This window comes from Rhinichthys klamathensis, unplaced genomic scaffold, assembly GCF_029890125.1.
Source record: "Rhinichthys klamathensis goyatoka isolate OS25496 unplaced genomic scaffold, OSU_Roscu_1.1 h1tg000234l_1, whole genome shotgun sequence".
NCBI classification, from domain to species: Eukaryota; Metazoa; Chordata; class Actinopteri; order Cypriniformes; family Leuciscidae; genus Rhinichthys; species Rhinichthys klamathensis.
The window spans coordinates 841,772-848,418 of NW_026606757.1; positions in this window are offsets into that span (position 1 = coordinate 841,772).

The following is a 6,647-nucleotide window of genomic DNA, read 5'->3' on the forward strand; positions in this document are numbered from 1 at the left end:
TCCTCATTCAAGCGTTTTGCAAATGTAAATATACAATATGTTCTTATTTTAGCGCTTTACACAATGCAGTTGTGTAGTGTATACAAGGCAGTTAGCAATTGTTAAATGAACACATTTTTATTTGTCAATTATTATGAAGAGTAACTGAGATTTTTATTACAGCCCAAATAAACAAAAAATAAATACAAATATTTAAATAAATAATAGTAGTAATATTCTTCTCGTTGAAATACGAGTAGCCGAAAGCACGCTTGTATGCCTTTCCTCCGGTGGCCCTGCTCCCGCAGGTCATTAGCCAGAAGACAGATGGTTGGTCCACCATTTGGTCCCGCTCTGGCAGAGACAATCGTGATTCGCCGGCATGGTGCAGCTGCTGACGGCAATGCCCTGGCCTATTCCGCTGCGGAGGGATCTCCTCTCCCAAACGGGCGGCTCAATCTGGCACCCTCAGCCGGAGCTATGGAGCCTTCATTTGTGGCTCCTTGATGGGGACCTTCGCACCAATCTCGAAGTGTGATGAAAGGAGCCTAAGATGTAGGAGCCCAATCACCCCTTAGGTGCCTCGACACCCTTATGTGATCTGTCTTTTCCAAATGGTGCGCAGTCCGAAATCAATGTAACTTGTGACGTGGCGTCAATTCATGCCTTTCTGCAAGAACGGTTGGAGGACGGGCGGACTCCGTACAGACTCAAGGTTTATGTGTCGGCCCAGACAGCAATATAGTGTCGGCCCAGATTCGGCCCACATCTGGTACACATGTATTCCACACATACCAGATGTGTGCCGGATCTGGGCCGACACTATGTTCCTGTCTGGGGGCTATTGCGGTATATCACGTCCCCATTGCGGTGTATCACGTCCCCATTGCTGGCTAGTCAGTGAGTAGGAATGAGCTGGTTGTTAAGTTCCTTAGAGGAGCCCGAAGGCTGAACCCGCCAGGCCCCCATATGGTTCCAACTTGGGACCTGTCCACCGTCCCGAGGGCCCTTCGAGGCCCTCTGTTCGAGACACTACAGTCAGCCGACTTGCAGGTGTTCTCACTTAAAACCTCTTTATTGCTGGCACTAGCTTCGGTAAAGCGAGTTGGAGATCTGCAGGCACTTTTCGTTATTGCATGCTGCCTTCAGTTTGGACCGAATGACTGTAAGGTCATCCTTAAGCCAAGACACAGTTATGTGCTTAAGGTGTTCTCACTCCATTTAGAGAACAGGTCACAAATTTGACAGCTCTACCTGACTCGGCGGATTAGCAGTTGTTACATTTGCTGTGCCTGGTTTGTCATTGAGTGTATATTGAGCGCTCCAGCCATAAAAGCTCTCAGAGCAGCTTTTTGTGAGCTTTGGAGTCTGCACCAAAAGGGTGCCGGTTATGAAGCAAAGAGTGTCCTGTTGGATAGTGGATGCGATTGCGCTGGCCTGCGCATCACTAAGTCTGCAATGCCTTATTGAAGTGAAGGGCCACTCCACCAGGGGAATGGGCTCCTCCTGGGCTTGGTCGAGATTTTCTGTTTGTGACATCTGTGCAGCAGCTGGTTGGTCATCATTCTTTACGTTTTCCAGATTCTATAATCTGGACATCCCCGCTCTGCTGGCGCAGGTCCTGTCTGCTTGAGGGTTGCTAGAGTTAGAGTTAAGGCTTGGTGCTGGATGCCACCAAATTCTGTCTATGTGCATCATGATTCCCTGGACGGTGGTTCTTATTTATGGTGGTTTTGGCTTCTTTTGGCTCGAGCCCAGTACATATCTGGGCGGCTTCCTTTGCGGAAAACCGCCCTGCCTCATCTTTTTCTTATGCTAGGCACCACTGCTAGAAATACCACTGTCCAGTGCGCCTATTCTGTTAAGGTCCTCGGATGGGTTCTCCATCCCTGGGCCAGGCTCGCAGGGCCTCTTCTCTGCCGTATAGGCTGGAACAGTCCTGTGCTACACATAGCACTAATAGCTACTGATGCAATGTCAAGTGAACCGTTATCGAAAGAAACGTTTTGGTTACTAACGTAACCTCGGTTCCATGAGATATAACAAGACATTGTGTACGCTTGCTGTGTTTTGCTTTCACTTTTAGCGGTCATTTAAATAAATTTAATAAAATACCACTCAGAGGCGGTTTATATAGAAAAATGGGCCGACCCTTTTGTGTGTTGTTCTCTGGACGACAATGACAATAAACGTGAAATGAAATGAAATGAAATCAATGATTAATTATTTTGCACGCACTCCACTCCAAACCCAGTCTTCATTTCAGAAGCTTTATTTCTAATACATTTCTAAATTAAGTTAATAATTTCAACATACGAAAAATCCAAACAAAGTTAACGAAGTGGTAAAAAAACTGTGAAAAACCACCATTCCCAAATCCAAACATCTGTTCTTTCATGTCACTTCCCACTCCGCCCACACACGCTGACATATACATTCCTAACCAGACAGGTGCATGATAATTAACTGAATAAGTACATAAATACAAATATAAATACGCACATACTAAATAATAAAAATAATAATAATAATAATAAACAAATACATAAATTATAATAAATAAACTCCAATACAATACTTATTATAGAAGAACGGCTACAACAGTCTGTGTAGTTACACAGATGTGATTCTATCTGGCTTCAGTATTTCTGTGAAAGGGACTTTTCCTACAGTCTCGTTTCCATCTATTTTAGGATAGTATAAGTAATAAATCAAGTAGTATACCGCGGCAGCGGAGGCTGCAGCCCATGTGTGAAGCCCTCATCGCGTGAAGATCGAAAAGAGTAAAGACCAGCGACTCTACTTGCACGACTCCACCGAGCAAGGACTTGAGTATTATTTTCTTGTTATTTCCCTCCACTTCTACACAACTTGTTCTCATCTTTTTGTTTGTGACCTCTCTTCACTATGTGCTTCCAAATCCCTACTATTACTAACACACATAAATCAAATGTCACACGTAGGAGGCAGTGCAACCCTGACAACCTGCATACTTTTCCTGTGCCTTTTTAGTTACTCTCTTTTCCTACTGGTCTCTTGAATTGCCAGTCTGCTGTAAACGAAGTTGATTTCATTATATCTATTTCTAGTCATTCAGGTCTCAGCCTTATACCTGGATCAGACCAGAGGACACTGCAACAACTGTTGCCCCTTCCACTACCTTCACTTTCTCACACACCCCTCACTTGACCGGAAGGGGTGGAGGTAATGGTATGCTCATCTCCAACTATTGGAAATTTTATCCTTTACCATCTCTGTCTGACAACAGCTAATTTGAATCGCATTTAATTACCATCACTAGGCCTATTAAAATCCATTTTGTAGTTGTTTATTGTCCCCCAGGTCAGCTTAGCAGTTTCTTGAAGGAGTTGGATGTGCTACCCTCATCCTTCTCTGAGGATGGTACTCTTCTCGTAGTTCTTGGAGACTTCAACATCCACCTAGCAAAGCCTCAGGCTGCTTATTTCCACACTCTGCTTGCCTCATTCGACCTCAAACAAGTATCTACTGCGGCTACTCACAATTCAGGTAACCAATTGGTCCTTATTTACACACACTACTGCTCCACTGACCATACACTGGTCACTCCACTTCACACTTTAGATCACTTCCTCCTCACTCTTAACCTCAACCTGCCTCAGCACACAACACACACTCCTCAACAGGTCACCTTTCGACGAAACCTACGCTCACTCTCACCCTCCCGCCTATCCTCTTTGGTCTCATCCACACTGATGTTCTCCGCGAACATCGTTCTAAACTCAGGGCTGCAGAGAGGAAGTGGCGCAAATCAAAAGATCCTACTGACTTTGGTCGTTACCAATCCCTCCTCTCTTCCTTCTCTGCTAATGTCTCTACTGCTTAAATGACTTACTATCACAACAAAATGAACAATTCTTCTGACTCTCACACACTTTTCAAAACCTCCTCCTCCTTCATCAAACCTAACAGCTGAAGATTTTGCCACATTGTTCATAAATAAAACAACGAACATCAGCGGCCAATTTGCCACACCACAAACTGACATACACATCTTAACAGCTAACATACACACATTCTCCCCTCCTTCTCTCTACTCTCAGAGGCCGAAGTCTCCAAATTCATCCTTCCAATCACCCTAATCCAGACACTACCTGTCTGCTTGATCCTATTCCCACTCATCTGCTTCAAGCCATTTCTTCCTCAGTTGTACCTGCACTCACTCACATCATCAACACCTCTCTTCACACTGGTACCTTTCCCACAGCATTTAAGTAGGCTCGGGTAACACCAGTGCTTAAGTTGCTTAAGAAACTCAACTGAGACTGCCCTGCTCTCGGTTATTTAAGCTCTGAGACTGGCAAGAGCAGCTTCCAAATCCTTCCAAATTCTTGCTGGTTGAAGGACCACCACCTTCAACTAAACCTTGCGAAGACAGAGCTGCTTGTGGTCCCGGCCAACCCAACACTACACCTTAACTTCTCCATTCAGCTAGGTTCGTCATCCATAACTCCATCAAGGTCAGCCAGGAACCTTGGAATTGTGATTGATGATCAGCGATTGTTCTATCCAGACTGGACTAGTGTAATGCTCTTTTGGTAGGTCTTCCAGCTTGCACTGTCAAACCTTTGCAACTGATCCAGAATGCTGCAGCTAGAGTGATCTTTAACGAGCCGGAGAGAGAACACGTCACTCCTCTCCTCACAAAATTGCACTGGTTGCCAGTTGCTGCTCGCATCAAATTAAAGGCACCGATGCTTGCCTACAGAACAACCACTGGCTCTGCTCCCTTTACCTAAACTCATTACTCCAGACTTACGTGCCATCCAGAAACTTGCATTCTGCAAGTGAACGTCACCTTGTGTGGTGCCATCCCAAAGAGGCACAGTAACGCTTCCTTTTACAGTCCTGTTACCCATGTACATACTATGTACTTATTATAGTAATTACAATTACTGGGTTATAACTAGATACTAACCCTGAACCTACCCCTAACCCATGTACGTACCTTATATTAGCCAGTACTTTCTAGGTAAGTACACTCTAAGTACACGTAAGTACTGTACTGTAAATGGAAGCGTTACCAACCACTTTCACTGACCTTTACCTTGACTGTTCCATGCTGGTGGAATGACCTGCCTCACTCAAGCCGAGCTGCTGAGTCCGTAACCATTTTAAAAATCTTTTTCGGCAACACGTGATCCATTAATACTAACACTTTCTTTTCTCTTCTCTTCTACTCTATGGGCCCTATCTTGCACACAGCGCAATTGACTTTGTACACCGACGCATGTATCATTCCTATTTTGCACCCGACGCACAGCGGACTTTTCCCTCCACAGACGCACGTTGGTTAATTAGGGAATGAGGTCCCGGGGGCGGTTCAGCGAAAAGAGGAGGCGTGTTCAGGTGCAAACGTTCCCTGGTGCTATTTTGCAGTTTCAGAAAACAATTCCGCCACAGACCAGGAAAAACCTAGTCTAAAGTCAGTGGCGCGTAGATACTGCAGGCTTTGAGATAAAAAAACCCCCCAAAAAACAGCCGTTTCAACAGCATCAAGTGCGTGAATAGCGGTTAGCGCTCTGCCTTTATAAAGCGGCATTGAACGGCAGTTATACTGAATCGTTCTTCTTCAGACTGTTGACTTGTCACCGTTGGAACAAGCCCAACATAGAAGTTGCTTGCTATTAAGCACCTATTCAGCGGACCAAATCAAAAGCTGCTATTGTGCTACCGTGCAGCAGGGCAACTGGGTGACCGTGAGACGCTGTAGTCGCGGGACAAAACACCGCTCTTCCGTTCCGATTACCATAACAAATAGATTCTCCCCACTCAGTGAAACACCCACTGTGAATCCTGTTGAATGTGCCCTAGTTATTGGCGATTCTATTACACGGAACGTAAAAATAGAGACACCAGGCACCATAATCACATGTTTGCCGGGAGCCAGAGCACCTGAAGATGCAGATCTCGCATGCCAATGTGCATTGGCTCATTCAAGATACTCGAAGACGATTGGCTCCCTAGCGTGATCCCATTTCAGTCGACGTCGCATATAAAAGTAAATGTTTTCATAGTTCTGCGTTATATTGTGTGAACATTTTGTATTATTTTCTCCTGTTGTACATTGTTGGACTTGACATTTACCATGTGACAGTTTATTTAGGTATTTTTGTTTTATATTGTTTTACACATTTATTCAGTAAATCTGAACGACGACTCCGGTGTCAAGACTGTTTATTGAGTGGATGTGTTTAGCCTGCTGGTACGAAGCCATTATAAAAACTTTTATATCCTATATGAAGTGAAACTGTTTGTAAATAAATCCAGAACTTTATTTTATATTTATTTACTTATTTTGAATAAAATAAGTTTGTTAATATAGCAAAGAATTCCATGCTACGTGACACATATGTGGAATATTCCACAACAAAATCACGTCATCACGTTTTCTGATAGAAACAGGCTGGCTCATCTATGATGCTACGATAATGAGCCAATAACCTGTGCTGTTTGCCACAAATATGCAGAAAAAAACGTTATTGTCATAAAGAAAAAAAATCTATTTTAATAAAAAAAAATGCAAAATACAATTTCGTGGCTAGTTAGAACTATTTGTGGCTGTTTAAGTGTTCTCTTGAAAGTTTTGTCAAAGGGGGTGCCTTGTCTAACTCCTGCACTACATGTTC